Source organism: Gopherus flavomarginatus, chromosome 23 (genome assembly GCF_025201925.1).
Source record: "Gopherus flavomarginatus isolate rGopFla2 chromosome 23, rGopFla2.mat.asm, whole genome shotgun sequence".
In the NCBI taxonomy this organism is placed as follows: domain Eukaryota; kingdom Metazoa; phylum Chordata; order Testudines; family Testudinidae; genus Gopherus; species Gopherus flavomarginatus.
In genome coordinates this window covers 9105284-9121487 of record NC_066639.1, presented here as the reverse complement: position 1 = coordinate 9121487, position 16204 = coordinate 9105284, and the positions used below count along the sequence as shown (strand labels likewise).

Here is a 16204-nt window from a genome sequence, read left to right as displayed (position 1 = left end):
CTAGCTACGTTGAGATAAAATCTACCTGGGCCTCATCACTGTGGTTGCCATGGAGTTAGCTAGCTTGAGTTCACTTTCCTGATGTAAAAAGACAGCTATTCTTGCAGTAAAGATATGGGCCATGGATAGCGGGTGCGGTTATCTACCACATTTCCTCCTGATCTGACCTAACCACTGTCACATTTCCTTGTCTAAACAAGCCTGAAGATTGACATTTGTACTCTTCCTCCCAGAGCAAAGTTATTGTTAGAGACGTCAAGTTCCTCTTTGAGGACAGATTGTCTCATTCCCAGTTGTTCTCACATTACCCTGCATTGTGCAGAACAGCAGTTATTTTGTTGACTTTTTTCTCATTTAAAATATATTTAAATATGATGAAGAGCTGGAGCAATGTCAGGGAAATAAGGGTCATTTCAGGCTCTTTGACACTGGAAGGAGATGGGGTGACTCAGAGATTCCGTCCTTCCCCATCACCCCAGAACTGTTACCTTGTGTCTGAGTCATGCAGAGTTCACCCCTTCATATTCGTTCACTTCCCAACGTGTCCGGTGAGGTCATGTTCTTGGGTGACCATGCTTGGGAATGGTGCCTATACATCTTTGATCCTAAATCAGAGTCAGTCTGGCAGGCAATGAAAGTGTCACAGACCTGGAAGGGGATTTCAAATGGATCCCAAACACTGTTCAAATCCCCTTTTCCCTCTATTGGCAAAGCCATTTCTGGGAAGGTCGGCTGTTTCCCCCCACACACTTTATGAAGATGCTAAAACTTTTGTAAATAACACTAACGAGACAACACTGAGTGAAGCAGGTTTTATGGGAGAATCTCTCATCCTGAGTCTGAGTTATCAGATGTAACCTACTTTGGAATTTCACTTCAAATGAAAGTGTCTTCTACCTCTCTGTGATATGGGTTTTCTATCCTTCATGAAGGCTCCTTGGTCATATAACTCCTTTTTAGTTTTGTTTGACAGATTGTAACTCAGATTTATTGGGAAATTTCAGACAAATGACCATCATTCTTTACTTCAGATTTATTTCCCCCCCATCCCTGCATGGTGATGTGGAGAAAATTCAAATACAGTTCAGTCAACAGGAGAGAATACTCCAAGCTATTGGACGTATTATCAAAGAAACTGCAGTGTGTTTAAACCTCCACTCTGAAAAGGTGAACAGCTGCAGACCCCAAGCCATGTAACTGATGGAAGTAAGTGCACATGGTCACAGGATCGTTCAGTTCTTTAAGTCAATATTGTCTCAGATGCTCCAGGGATAGAATTCCACAGCAAATGACTTAGAACTAGGAAAACGCCCAGGTATTTGGTTCTCAAAGCATTTGTGACCCAGTCCCTACAGGAGGTTACTCCTGAAGAGATCTCCTAGCTAATCCCCAAATTTGGGAAATGCTGTCTGTGATGAGGTGCATCAACCCTGCACTGGCACTGCTAGGGTTAACTGCACCTTGTGGGAGGAGAACAAACCTGTGTTCTTGGCTCCTGCCAGGAAGCTGCTGGACCCCCAGGCTGCACCATCCAGCCACCCTGAGGCCCCTGCAGACACCCAGTTGACCACCAAGGATGCGATGCTGGATGTCAGGACATTACCAACTCTGAACCTAAGGGTGGGAAGTGACTGAGGGAACGGGACTGTTGCAGTGAGAGATCAAGCCTGGACACAGGAGTGTTGGTTCCTCAAGACAATGGGTCAGGACCTGGTGGAGTAGAGTGGTCTCAGGTCCCTCTTCCCCACACTGCACCCACCACTGGATGGAGTCACCACCTGAAGACAAGCTGTCTTGACCTAGGGGACAGATTTCTTCCCCCCTCAATTCCCTGCCTTCTTCCGTACATGGCCATACATCCTGTGACAGGATGTATCAACCCCATGACACTGTCCATAATGATGTAGATGTGGAGGAAACAGAAGTGGTGTTTTTGTTGAACTCACCAGTGATATAACTGTGTATAGGATGAAATCAGTGTTGAATGTGAGATGGCTGCAGAAAAATAGCTATTTTTTAATAGGAACCTCATCTCTGTTATTTTACAGAAATTCTGATCCAGGACTCTATCTAATCCGGGGTGGGCAAACTACGGCCAGGGGGCTGCATCCAGCCCTTCAGACATTTTAATCCAGCCCTTGAGCTCCCACTGGGGAGCAGGTTCTAGGGCTTGCCACATTCCGACACTCCAGCCGGGGAGCGGGTCGGGGGCTTGCCCTGTTCCGCATGTGCTGTGGCTCTGTGCGGCTCCTGGGAGCACTGGCATGTCCCCCCTCCAGCTACTACATATGGGGGCAGCCGGTGGCTCCACACACTGCCCCCATCCCAAGCACCACCTCCACAGTTCCCATTGTCTGGGAGGTGCCTGGCCATGGCTCCGTGTAGGAGCCGGAGCGAGGACATACCGCTGCTTCCAGGAGCTGTTTGAGGTAAGAGACAACTGGAGCCTGACCCCCTCCCTTACCCCAACACCCTGCCCCAGCCCTGATCCCCCTCCCAACCTCTGAACACCTCGGTCCTAGCCCGGAGCACCCTCCTGCACCACCAACCCCTCATCCCTAGCCCCACCCCAATCCCCACTCCAAGCCTGGAGCCCTCTCCCTCTCCCACACCCTGAACTCATTTCTGGCTCCACCCCAGAGGCCACAACCCGAGGAAGAGCCCTCACCCCCTCCCATACCCCAGCCCCCAATTTTGTGAGCATTCATGGCCCCATACAATTTCCATACCTGGATGTGGCCCTCGGGCCAAAAAATTTGCCCACCTCTGATCTAATCCCTAGCCACAACTGCACTTAAGGATTCACTAGTGGAAAGGGGGATTAAAGGAAAACTGCCATCTGGGAGAAGATGCTTTAATTGTTGAGGATTTATTATTACCAATGAAAATAAAATTAAACACAAAGTTACTCTTTAATGAAGAGGCTTAATTATGTGATCAAGTGAATTCTACTGGAAAAATAAAACTTGTCTTGTTTTTCTTTTTGTTAGTAATATAGGAAATGGGGCTAATCCTGAAAAGCTTCTTTGATGTAACTTGCCCCCCTTGGCCTGAAATGTCCAGATGTAAAACCTCACTCCAAAGGACGAGGTGGGGGAATGTGTGTGAGAAATAGAGTAGAGGAGAAAACTGACCCAGTATTGATTTGAATGATTTGTATTTCAAAAGTAACTTATTTTGATTAGCTTCCAAGTCAATTTCTGTGTAGGTGTGTTAGCAAAAAGAAGGTCAGAGAAAGTGTGGGCCCCTTACTGAATGGGGCAGGCAACCTAGTGACAGATGATGTGGATAAAGCTGAAGTGCTCAATGCTTTTTTTGCCTCAGTCTTCACAGACATGAGCAGCACAGTATGGGGAGGAGGTGAGCAGCCCTCGGTGGTGAAAGAACGGATTAAGGACTATTTAGAAAAGCTGGAAATGACCAAGTCCTCAGTTCTGGATCTAATGCATCTGAGGGTCCGGATGGAGTTGGCAGATGTGACTGCAGAGCCATTGGTCATTATCTTTGAAAACTCATGGTGATTGAGGGAGGTCTCAGATGGTTGAAAAAAGGCAAATCTAGTGCCTATATCTCTGCACTGCAATTTTAGTCTTGCAGCCCAAGCCCCATAAGCTTGAATCAGCTGACCTGGGCTTTGAGACAGGTGCCCTGGGTGTGTTAATCACAGTATAAACATAACGTTAGGCTACATCTACAGTGCAATGAAGCACCCACGGCTGGACCCTGTCACATTAATCAGGGTCATGCGGCTTGGGCTGTAAAGTTGCAGTGTCCGTGTCTCAGTCCCCTGCTCTAGGAGCCCAGAAGGTTGGGAGGGAGTTTAGCGAGTGGAAATGGTAAAACCGCAGTGAAGTGTTACCCTGGAGTCATGGCATTTCTCCATTGGTCTGTCTGCTTTGGAGTAGGGACAATAACACGTCCTGCTGCATTCGTCATTTCAAAGGGCAGTTTAGGATTTTCATTCTCATCCATGGTGCACAAAGCAGGACTCAACCCTCGGTGTAAACTAAACGAGCTTTAAACAGATTCTGGCAGCCACAATGAGCCTTTTGGTGCGAGAGCTCAGACCTGCCCCTGTCCCAGAGGGAGTGGGTCATCTGTGACAGACTGGAACACTGACCTATCAGCTCCTAACTCCCAAACTTTCAGTAACTCTATTATCAGTGCCTGTGAGCATAATTTAAACCATAAGAGCAGCCACACTGAACTAAAGCTGCATCTAGCTCTGTGTTTTGTCCTCTGGCTGTAGCCAATACCAGGTGCCCCAAGAGATACTCAACAAGGCACCCCTGGGAATTGAACCCAGGATCTCCTTTTTACAAAACAGGTGCTTTAGCCAGCTAAGCCATAGTGCCTGCCTGTGGCTAAGGGATACTGTCTGCTCACACCTGACTACCTGCCATCCCCACCAGGGCCTGACAAGCTTTGCATGTGTTTGGATTCTGCAAAGCAGAGGAGCAGGTGCGGTTTTCCTTGGGGGTGTGTGTGGTGTGTGTGAGAGAGAGAGAGAGAGAGAGACTTTTTGGCCAAGTCTGCACTACAAAGTTATTTCAGCAGAATTATATTGCTCAGGTGTAAAACCACAACGCTCGGTCGGCACCCTTCTCCTCTGTCCCAACCCACAGCCCCTCCTATTCCCAATGCCCCTCAATCCCAACCTTGACGAGAGCCTAGAGCTTTTTGCAGCAAGCTTAAAGCGACAAATTGTCAGTGTAAATGCTGCTGTTCATTATATCACCATAACTGGCCTCCTCCAGTATCCCACAATGCCCGCCGTGAACTCACCTGCCCTGCATTCCTGCTACAGAGGCTGGGCCCCTCCCCTTTCATAGCTCCAGAACGTTCTGACAGCTGAGCTGCTAGCTACACCGGCATTGGTTTGCTATAACTGCATTGCTTGGGGGAGTGTACATATTTTATACATCTAAGTAATGTAGTTACACCGACCTCATTTTGTAGCATGGACCTGTCCAAATAATCACTCACACACCTTGGGAGTAAACCTTCCCCTACTCCTCTGCTTTACAGAATCCAAACACGAGCAAAGCTTATCAGGGCTCAATGGGGATTGGCAGAGTCAGATGTGGGCAGACACGATGCTTTAAGTAACAGCAGGCACCATGGCTTAGCTGGTTACAGTGCCTGTTTTGTAAACAGGAGAGCCTGGGTTCAACTCCTAGTAGTACTTAGTTAAGTACCTTTTGGGGCACCTGGTGTTAGCAACTGTCAGAAAACAAGATTCAGAGCTAGATGGACCTTTGGTCTAGCGCAGTGTGGCTTTTCTTTTTGTTTAAATTACACTCACAGGCACTGCTAATAGAGTTACTGAAAGTTTGGGTGTTAAGAGCTGGTAGGTCAGTGGTCCAGTCCCCTCAATGCAGTTTTACCATTTCCACTGGCTAAACTCCCTCCCGACCTTCTGGGCTCCTAGAGTACCGGACTGAGCCTGAGCCGAGACATGGACACTGCCACTTTACTATAGACCAAGCCGCATGACCCTGATTAATGTGACCCGGGCCAGCCGTGGGTGTTTCATTGCACTGGAGACGTAGCCTAATGTTATGTCTACACTGCAATTAACACACTCAGGGCACCTGCCTCAAAGCCCGGCCAGCTGACTCAGGCTTATGGGGCTTGGGCTGCAAGACTATAAAATTACAGTGCAGACATAGGGACTTGATCCCAACCTCTGAAACCCCAGGAGGGGTGAGGGTTTCTGAACCCAGGCTTCAGTGTGAACACAAATATCCAGACCACAGTTTCTAGCCCCTCAGCTTTAGCTCCATGGGCCCAAGTCAGATGACCCAGGCCAGCCATGCTGCCATCTTTATCCCAGGAGAGATAGACTCTACGGGTACGTCTCCATTGCAATGTCAGCCCTGGTGTGGCACGCTGTGCTCAAAGCAGCACTTGGAAGCCCCATATTCACCACTCTCATATAATGATGATACGGTTTGTACAAAGTCTGCCTGGTGAGGTATCATTTCAAAAGTCTTGATCTGTTGAACACTAATATTGTGTTGGACTGTGTGTGTAGCATTGGCTGGGAAGTTATAAAGTTTGCTCTGTGTGTGTTACTGAGATATATTATGACGTTGCGAAATGCCCACCACCAGCCTTTCAGGTGTGACAATGGAGGAGCCAGACTCGCTGCTGGCCCATTAAAAGGGATCCATACTCCCAAGGACTATCCCAGGAACTGTGTACAATGCAGACTTCTGTGAGATAGCACAGTGACAATGGACACTGCTTGACTCACATCCTAGCAAAGGTACTTCCTAGCAAGTTGGAAGAAACTATGAAAGAGGGAAAGAGACATCATGAGTTGGCCTCTCTCCCCCACAGCTCAACACCTGGAGCACATCTGGAGGTCAAACACTGAACTGAAATAAATCAGAAGAGAATAATAATAATATATTCAAATCAAAGTCTCCAAACAGACTAGTATTGGTTTTTCAGCAAAAATTTTCAGTTTGGGGAATTTTCTTTTCTCAGTCAGACTTTGCCAAGGGAAGTGGAGAAAAAATGTTTTTGAGTTGCTTCTTTCAGAACAGCCTGGCCTAGACACTAGCTCTGGTTCACTCTTTTGGTCTTGCTCAGGATGGGGGTATTTTAATTATTTTGGAAGGTCCCAGGGTGTTTGTGGGAGATTATGAGGGTGTTCCCTTTTGAGATAAAAACTAAGAAATACAGGACTAGAGAATTTTTTTAGAAATCTGAGATTTAGACTTTTTATTTGAAGCGGCCAGGGGGGGGGGGGTGGTTAGATTCTGAGGTTTTTGTTTGCAAGAAGAAACATTGTTTCATCTGTCATTGTACCAAAGGGGGAGATGGTTGTCTATAAAGGAGGGGTGAAGACTAAATGCTTCCAATGAGGATGAGATTTGAACGCATGCATGCACAGCATAATGGATTAGTAGTCCATCACCTTAACCACTCAGTCACCTCATCTGAGCTGTCAGAAAAAGGACAGGAAGAGAAATCTAAGGCCAGCAGAGATAGGGACACTAAGGAGTTTTTAAATACTAAGCATAAGCAGGGTCTGACTGAGCTCCCCCCTCACATCTAGTGAGGAGCTGGGGAAAGACTTCAGGAACAGACCGTGTTTGCACAGACACACCTACTCTGCGTAGCTATGCAGCATGATGGGGCCGCTTCCCCAAAATGACCAGTTTTGGTTGGTGATGGGTTACAAATCACTTTAGGATTGAGTGCAATGAAATGTTATTCTCCTTCCTGTATGAGTGAAGGGCAGCAGAACATACCTAGTCTGTCCTGACGGAGGGGTAGGTGGGTGAGGAATAGCTTTTATTGGACTGCAGAGAAGTGATTGAGGACATCACCCTAAACCAGTGGTCCGCAAACATATCACATTGTGCCCTCTTAGCCATGGCTGTGGCCCCTCGGAAGCCACGATTGAGAACCAAGGCTGGGAGTGGGGCTGTTGCTTGCTGGGGAGAGGGGTGCGGACAGGGGTAAAGGGGTCGACGCCGGGCTGGGAGCCAGAGTCTCAGGCTGAGGGTGGGGTTGGGGAAGAGCTGGGACAGAGTGGGGCTGAGTGGTGCTTCCTCCCTGCCCTCCATGGGGGCTGGCTCAGGCCCTGAGGTGCCCCCATGAATGTTCCTCTGTGTCCCCCTAGAAGTCACACCTCACATTATGGGAACCACTGAACTCTAGTCGCTAAGCAGGTGCAAGTGATGCCAAAGCCCAGGGAAAGGGAGAACAAGTGCGGGGGCCCCAGCACCAGAACCATGGCCCCAAACCCTCTTCTGCCTGTGACCTTGCCCTCTTTCAACCTTTCCACGCCTTCCACCCATGACCCCATCCACTAGTCAGCTCTTTTCCGCCCCACCCTGCTCATTCATTTACTCCCCCCGCCCCCTCTCATTTTGCAGCCCTGACCAGAGAAGCTCTGTGCCCCTTCTGCAGCTCCTGGGCCACAGTGTGGACTGGGAGGTCCTCCTGCCCTTGGGCCGACATGGGGGAGACTTTTCCAGGGGTCTCAAAACAGCCGGCACTCGGGCAGCATGAGGCAGTGCAAAGGTGCGCGCTGCAGGTGTAGTGTCAGACACTGCTTCCTGGGGGGGCTCCCACATTTCTCCCTGCATGTACCCAGTGGAGGAGCATTGTGGGGGGAGGGGCAAGTGGTGACACAAAGATACAGCTCACTCGCCCCCAACGTTCCTCTGTGGCCCCATAGAGGGTTTGGGGGGATCGAGGAGCAGCACTATGTGCTCCATGCTTCTTGGTCACTTTCCCCACCTGGGCTGTGCAGTGAGGGGAGCATCAGAAGCTGCTGCTCTCTGCCCTCCCCTTATGCAGCCCAGCTGAGGAAAGTGACCTGGATGCAGGGAGCTCGGATGATCTCGCTTCTTGCCCCCACATCCCACAGCGCCTAGGGGTGCCCGGAGGAGCAGCGTTCCAGGGAGGAGTGGGGGGCAGCAATGCCAGCTGCTCCATGCACACAGGTCAGTGTCCCCACATGGGCACAGGAGGGGGTGCAGGGGTTTCTGTGATGCCTATTCTATCAATATAATCACTCAATACCAGGCACTCAAATTCACCCATCTTAGTACTTAGACATTTAGCATTTGTATTTAAGCACTTATAAAATGTGTCCAATTTAGCTGTCTGCTATTGCATGATGTAATTGAGGGAGACTCTTTCATTTCACTATTTCTCATCAGATCCTACCTGTACATTATCATCTTCCATCCTCTCCTCCTTACTAGGCTATAGAGAATCCCTGTGAATAGTTCCTCTCCTAACGGATGTCTCTGTCTGAACCCTGTGCTCCTCAGTGCCTGTCGGCTTTCCCCCAGCTCTGAGGCTGTGTCTACACCGCGCACCTTACCACGGTGCAGCTGTGCTACTCTAACCGTGCCGTTGTAAGGTGAGCTGTGTGACCACTCCTTATGGCTGGGAGAGAGCTTCCCCGGCAACAAAACCAAACCACCTCCAACGAGGGGTAGGAGCTTCGTCACCGGGAGCTCAGCTCCACCTATGAAGCGCTGTTCACACTGCCACTTTTCATGGCTCAATTTTTTGCATTTGGGAAGTGTTTTTCTCACCGAGTAACAAAATTTTTAGCAACAAAAGCCTTAATTTAAAAAAAACTCCTCTGCAACCTATTTAATGTTACCTTTATACAACCTTTATACTGCCTCCAGTTTTGGTGTCCTCATTTGAAAAAGATGTTGTGAAATTGGAGCTGGGGCAGGAAAGAGCCACCAAATGTTCTGAGGGCTGGAGAAAAGTGCCTTCTAGTGAGCTATTGAAAGAGCTCAACCTGATTAGCTTTTCAAAAGATGATTGAAAGGTGAGTTCATTGAAGTGTTGAAGTGCCTTAATGGACAGAAAAATTGAGTGTTAATGGGCTCTTTAATCGAGCAGAGAAAGGCATAACAAGACCTAGTGGCTGGAAGGTGAGAAGATACAAATTCATATTACAACTAAGGCACAAATAGTCAACAGTGAGGATGATTCACCACAGGAACAAGCTACCAGGGGAAGTGCTGGATTCACCATCTCCTGCTGTCATGTAATGAAGACTAGATTCCTTTCTGGAATGTGTTTGCCCCCAAAGTAGCTCTTGTGACATACAGGAGGTCTGTGATATGCAGGGGGTCAGATTAGCTGCTCTAATGCTCTCTTCTGGCCATAAAGTCGACTAATTTCTGAAAAACTGAGTGTAGGATTGGGAGCAGCGTCTGATGTTGTCCTGTCTAGCCGGCTTGCTGCCTAGAACGAACACTCCTTGGGTGGGGTGATCCACAGGGAGTAGCGCAAACCTCCAAAGTGCCTGGCCAGGGGCAGGACATTGGCCCAGCAAGGGAGGAGTGTGGCAGGGACATCACAAAGGCCTTTTGCAGGACCTGAGACTATTGGTCAAAAGTGGTGGGGAGGTGTTGACCTCACAAAGAGATGCGGCAGCCAGGCAGGACAGGGCTGAGGGACCAGGGAAACCTCAGAGACCCCTGTGGCTTTGCTTCAGCAAGTCTCCTTCTCCAGGTCTCTCTTTGAGGACTGAGAGAGTATTCGGGTTCACAGACGTAAGTGCCAGGAGGACTCATAGACTCCAGGACTGGAAGGGACCTCGAGAGGTCATCGAGTCCAGTCCCCTGCCCTCATGGCAGGACCAAATATTGTCTAGACCATCCCTAATAGACATTTATCTAACCTACTCTTAAATATCTCCAGAGATGGAGATTCCACAACTTCCCTAGGCAATCTATTCCAATGTTTAACTACCCTGACAGTTAGGAACTTTTTCCTAATGTCCAACCTAAATCTCCCTTGCTGCAGTTTAAGCCCATTGCTTCTTGTTCTATCATTGGAGGCTAAGGTGAACAAGTTTTCTCCCTCCTCCTGATGACACCCTTTTAGATACCTGAAAACTGCTATCATGTCCCCTCTCAGTCTTCTCTTTTCCAAACTAAACAAACCCAATTTCTTCAGCCTTCCTTCATAGGTCATGTTCTCAAGACCTTTAATCATTCTTGTTGCTCTTCTCTGGACCCTCTTCAGTTTCTCCACATCTTTCTTGAAATGCGGTGCCCAGAACTGGACACAATATTCCAGTTGAGGCCTAACCAGCTCAGAGTAGAACGGAAGAATGACTTCTCGTGTCTTGTTGATGTAAGCGGAGTCAGGATAAGCTCTACCCTGACATCTGGTGGAAAGAATTTCAGAGAGTGTATTTGCATAGGCACGCCTACCCTATCCCAGACTGCCGAGCTGTGGGACTGCTTGGTGACAAATGACTCACCCTCAGTTGGGTTTTACTTGCTAGACAAGGGACATGGGTTCCAAAACCCAGTGAATTGAGAGAGGCTGTGGACAGGTATCTGTGCCTGGTGGTGCAGTTGCCTTGTGGAGCCAGAAGCACCAGTTCCACCCCCTCTTCTCTCCACTGTGGAATGTCAGAGTTGATTTTTTTTATTCCCTCAAGAATCTAAATATAGATTGCTTAGCTGAGTTCACTTTCTGCTAATGGTGCACTAGCATTTGGGCTCCCCTACTAAGAGCTGAGATCACTAAGAGTTGAAATCACTAAAGAGCTGAAGTTACTGAGCTGAGAGCACTGAGTACTGTGCTGACTAGTGGGGGAGCCTGAAGATATACTGTGGAACAGAGCAGCTGGCGGAGTGGAGCAGTTGTGGGGATGGCTGGAGCGGATCACGGGACAGCTGGTAGCAGCGGAGCGGCTGGCAGAGCGGAGTAGCTGTGGGACGGGTGGAGCGGCCCACAGAGTGAGTGGAGCCGAGCAGGTTGCAGGGAGAACTGTAGCAGCTCATGAAGCAGAGCAGCCGGTGGAGCGGAGCAGTTTCTGAGGACGGCTGGAGGAGCGGAGCAGTTCATGGAGAAGGCGGAAGCAGAACCCATGGAGAGACAGGGCAGTTGGCCCCGGACCACGTAAGGTGCCCCTTTCTACCCAGGCTGGGGGGAGGGACCTCTACAGATAAACTCTTGAACTCTGGGGTGGCATTGACCAGAGACTTTTGGGTTGTTGGACTTTGAGGTGATTGGACTTAAAACCCTAAGGGGAAAAAGGACAGTGACAAACGTACTTGGAGGTGGGCTTTTGTTTATGGTTTGTGTTATAACCCTGTTTGTGGTGTTTCTCCAATGGGATGCCACATTGATTCCTTCTTTTATTAAAAAGATTTTGCTACACTCAGACTCTGTGCTTGCGAGAGGGGAAGTATTGCCTCCTAGAGGCGCCCAGGGGGTGTGATATGTGGGTGTTCCAGGTCACTGGGTGGGGGCTCGAGCCGGTTATGCATTGTGTTACTGAAACGGAACCCCTGGATACTGAACCCGGCCCTTGTTGCTGCCATCTCAGAGGGGCAGAAGGGTTACAATTACAACACACCTGTTAATGCATCCCAGAATCACGTTTGCTTTTTTGCAATAGTATCACACTGTTGACTCATATTAAGCTTGTGGTCTACTATGACCCCTAGATCTCTTTCTGTCATACTCCTTCCTAGACAGTCTCTTCCCATTCTGTATGTGTGAAACTGATTGTTCCTTCCTAAGTGGAGCACTTTGCATTTATCTTTATTGAACTTCATCCTGTTTACCTCAGACCATTTCCCCAATTTGTCCAGATCATTTTGAATTTTGACCCTGTCCTCCAAAGCAGTTGCAATCCCTCCCAGTTTGGTATCGTCCGCAAACTTAATAAGCGTACTTTCTATGCCAACATCTAAATCGTTGATGAAGATATTGAACAGAGCCGGACCCAAAACAGATCCCTACGGAACCCCACTTATTATACCTTTCCAGCAGGATTGGGAGCCATTAACAACTACTCTCTGAGTATGGTTATCCAGCCAGTTATGCACCCACCTTATAGTAGCCCCATCTAAATTGTACTTTCCTAGTTTATCTATAAGAATATCATGTGAGACTGTATCAAATGCCTTACTAAAGTCTAGGTATATCACATCCACTGCTTCTCCCTTATCCACAAGGCTCGTTATCCTATCAAAGAACGCTATCAGATTGGTTTGACATGATTTATTCTTTACAATTCCATGCTGGCTATTCCCTATCAGCTTACCACCTTCCAAGTGTTTGCAGATGATTTCTTTAATTACCTGCTCCATTATCTTCTCTGGCACAGAAGTTAAACTAACTGGTCTGTAGTTTCCTGGGTTGTTTTAATTTTCCTTTTTATAGATGGGCACTATATTTGCCCCCTTCCAGTCTTCTGGAATCTCCCCCGTCTCCCATGATTTCCCAAAGATAATAGCTAGAGGCTCAGATACCTCTTCTATTAACTCCTTGAGTATTCTAGGATGAATTCCATCAGGCCCTGGTGACTTGCAGGCATCTAACTTTTCTAAGTGATTTTTTTACTTGCTCTTTTTTTATTTTTTCTTCTAAACCTACCCTCTTCCCGTAAGCATTCACTATATTAGACATTCCTTCAGACTTCTCACTGAAGACTGAAACAAAGAAGTCATTAAGCATCTCTGCCATTTCCAAGTCTCTCGTTACTGTTTCCCCCTCCTTACTGAGCAGTGGGCCTACCTTGTCCTTGGTCTTCCTCTTGCTTCTAATGTATTGATAAAAAGTTTTATTGTTTCCCTTTATTCTCTTTTGAGTTTTCTCCTTCCCTTTAAGGGATTTTACTAGAAAACAGCCATCCCTGTTTAGAAGGTAAGAGCCTCCTGGAGGTTTGAAACCTGTTCAGTCTGATCCATCTGGTGACAGTTGAATTCTAGACATGGAAAACACGTGTTAAGGAGGCAGAATTTTATTGTGCACCTGGTATTTTGTCCCTTAGAAACACTGGGAACATTCGGGTTTCACCTTTTTCTCCATCCCTCCATCCCTCCTGTCTCTTTGTCTCTTGTTTCTTTTGTCATTTCCCCTGTTCCTCTCCCAACACCAGGAAGGAGGGGTGTGTATGTGTGTGTGCGTGTGTGTGTGTGTGTGTGTGTGTGTGTGTGTGTGTGTGTGTGTTGCAGGCGAGTGCTTTGCAGCTCCCACTGTGGGAGGTCCACCCAAAAATGTGGGGCTGAACTTGTGCTCAGGAAGTGATCCCCACCAGTGACATGGGCCATCCTTTGGGCTGTCTGGTGAGAACCTTCAGCCTCAGTCTCTACCCTGATTGGCTGAGCAAGGGGTTATTGAGAGGGAGGAGACTCAGGTCCTTGTTGTTCTCTTTTAAGACCAAGGAAATAAGTCAGAACCAGTTCTATATTTGATGAATTTTGGTGCTTCTCTGCATTAATGGTCTCTGAGCAGTTGATGATTCTCTCTAACATTGCAGTTCTCCTGAAATACTTACAGAATAATTACTGTGCGCTGTTATTGGTTTGGAGCTCATCTAAGAGCACTTTATTCAGGTCATTCAATGTCTGAAATTCAAGATCCGATTGTTAGTTTGAAAATCAGGGCTCTTCGGTCCTATTCCCAACTCTGCCACTGACTGGCTGTGTGACCTAAGACAAGTCAATTATCCTTTCTCAGCCTTAGCTTCTCCCTCTTTCAAGTAGGGATAATAATGATCCGCTCTTACCTACCTCACGGTGGGTGGAGGATGGGGATCCATTGGAGAGTGTCACTAGGAGTAGGGCATAATATGAGATGTCCGATCACGTTTACTCAGAGCAGATTAACACATAATAGAATAGCTGAAAAAGTCTATTTGGTTTGTATGTTTTCATTTTCAAATTGTTAAAAGCAGCAACGACTTAGCTCAGACTGAAGCATCTTATCTAATGTTTGAGATCTAAGTGTCTCCTCTTTGTGTGTGAGGAGACAATTTAACACATTGTAACAAACAGGAGATGCTTTTGTTTTGCAACAAAATACTTTTGCAAAGAACTTTCATCCCACTTGTTATGATTTTGAGAAACAAACTGGTTTAGTCTGAATGGGATTTTCTGACAGAAATGGTTTCAGTGAAATTTCCCCACCATCTTGATCCCTGGGCTCTATCCCTACCTCTAAGGAGGGTTTGTCTGTTAGAATAGAAGTCAGGACCGCTGGCTTCTCTTTCTGGCTCTGCCACCGCCTTTATGTGTAGGACCTTGGGTAGGTCACTTCCCTTCTCTGGACCTCAGGCTCCTCCCCATCTGTCCAATGGGAGCAGGGACAGTTCCCTGCGCCTTTCCACCTTGTACCGTCCCCCCCCGCGCCCCTGCCCTGAGGTGCCCTACTCGTCGCAGCTCCCCCCCTCCACCCTGAGGTACCTCTCTTGTGGCAACTCCCCCGCTCTGCCCTGCGGCACCCCCCTCACCCCAGCTCACTCCTGCTCCGAGCACGAGCACCCCGAGCACACCGTGGCCGCTTCAATTCTCTGCCTCCATGCTTGCGGCTCCTAAGCCTGCCAGGCAGTCAAACACCCTCCTCTGAGCCACAGCAGCCCTGACAGTTGACAATAGAGGAACCTTAACCCCGAGTTCCCTTCAATGTGTCCCCCTCCGAGGTCCAGCTCCGACCACCAGATACTCGGGGTATGTCTATACCACCTGCCGAATCGGTGGGCAGCGATCGATCCAGCGGGGGTTGATATATCGCGTATAGTGTAGATGCAACACATCGAGTGCTCTCCTCTAGACTGCTGTACTCCAGCTCGGTGAGAGACCCAGGCAGAGTCTACTGGTTAGCAAGATATGTAAATGAATAGAGCTTTGAAATGCAAGTCTGCAGTGTTAGAGTTAGAAGGGGAGGTGTTTGCTCAGGTCTTGTGATGTAAGCAAACAAGTCTTGTCTATTGCTATAATTTTAATTCAAAGAGAAAAAAAAGGAAAGACAAAAGGTTGCTGGAAATGTATAAGAAGCCTGGGACACGATCCTTCTTCATCTCAGATCTGCTTTGGATTTCAAGAGGGCGAAACCTTAAGCCGGAAGGATTGAGATTCCCAGTCATTGACTGGAGCCACCCTGAATATGGAAATTGGACTATAACCTATGGACTATTTCTAAAAGAACTTTCGGCAACTACAAGCCTCACCTCTACTGTGTATCTGAACCTCAAAAATTGAATTCAAGTCTATATGTCTATTAATCTTTTAACCAACACTTTCTCTCTTTACTTTTCTAATAAATTTTAATTTAGTTAATAAGAATTGGCTATAGCATGTATTTTGGGTGAGATTTAAGTTATAATTGAATCTGGGTATATGGCTGATCCTTTGGGATCAGAAGAACCTTTTTCTTTTATATGATGAAGTAAGATTTTCAGGAATCATCATCATATCTGACAGGTGTGTTTTGGACGGAGGCCTGAGGCTGGGTACTTTAAGGGAACTGCGTGGTTTAAACTTCTAAGTAACCAGTGAAGTACTACAGAAGCTGTTTTGTGCTGGCTTGGTAAATCTAAGTATTGAAATAACCAGCAGCGTTTGGGATTTGTCTGCCCTGTTTTGTTTGCAGTTCACCCTGATTGAGTGACCTCAGCTGGCTCCCACGGGCAGCACCGTCACACCTACATCCAGGCTGTAGGGGTCCGGGGGATCTTAGGGGCCTTGGGGTGCACAGATACCTACATCCAGGCGTAGGGGTCCCGGGGGAGCTTAGGGGGTTAGTGGGGTGCACATATTCCTACATCCAGGCTGTAGTGGTACCAGGGGGGCCTTAGGGGGTTAGTGGGGGACATAGATACCTACGTCCAGGCTGGAGGAATCTTGGAGTCTTAGGGGATTTTTGGTGGCTCAAGATACCTATGTCCAGACTGTAGGGG

At 47.9% G+C, this 16204-nt stretch overlaps 2 protein-coding genes, 1 long non-coding RNA gene and 1 other non-coding gene across 12 annotated transcripts in view; 2 read left to right on the top strand and 2 right to left on the bottom strand.

Moving 5' to 3' along the window:
* Positions 1-16204, top strand: part of LOC127039341 (zinc finger protein 436-like) — a 782343-nt gene that overhangs the window by 9149 nt on the left and 756990 nt on the right. The window lies entirely within an intron of this gene.
* Positions 1-16204, bottom strand: part of LOC127039388 (zinc finger protein 436-like) — a 191683-nt gene that overhangs the window by 31760 nt on the left and 143719 nt on the right. The window lies entirely within an intron of this gene.
* Positions 1473-16204, top strand: part of LOC127039498 (uncharacterized) — a 19475-nt gene continuing 4743 nt past the window's right edge. Inside the window, exon 1 of the long non-coding RNA XR_007771063.1 lies at positions 1473-2361. This is a non-coding gene — a long non-coding RNA (uncharacterized LOC127039498). The remainder of the gene's footprint in view (positions 2362-16204) is intronic.
* On the bottom strand, positions 6870-6951 carry TRNAS-ACU (transfer RNA serine (anticodon ACU)). Its single transcript has one exon. It is a non-coding gene; the product is annotated as a tRNA-Ser (tRNA).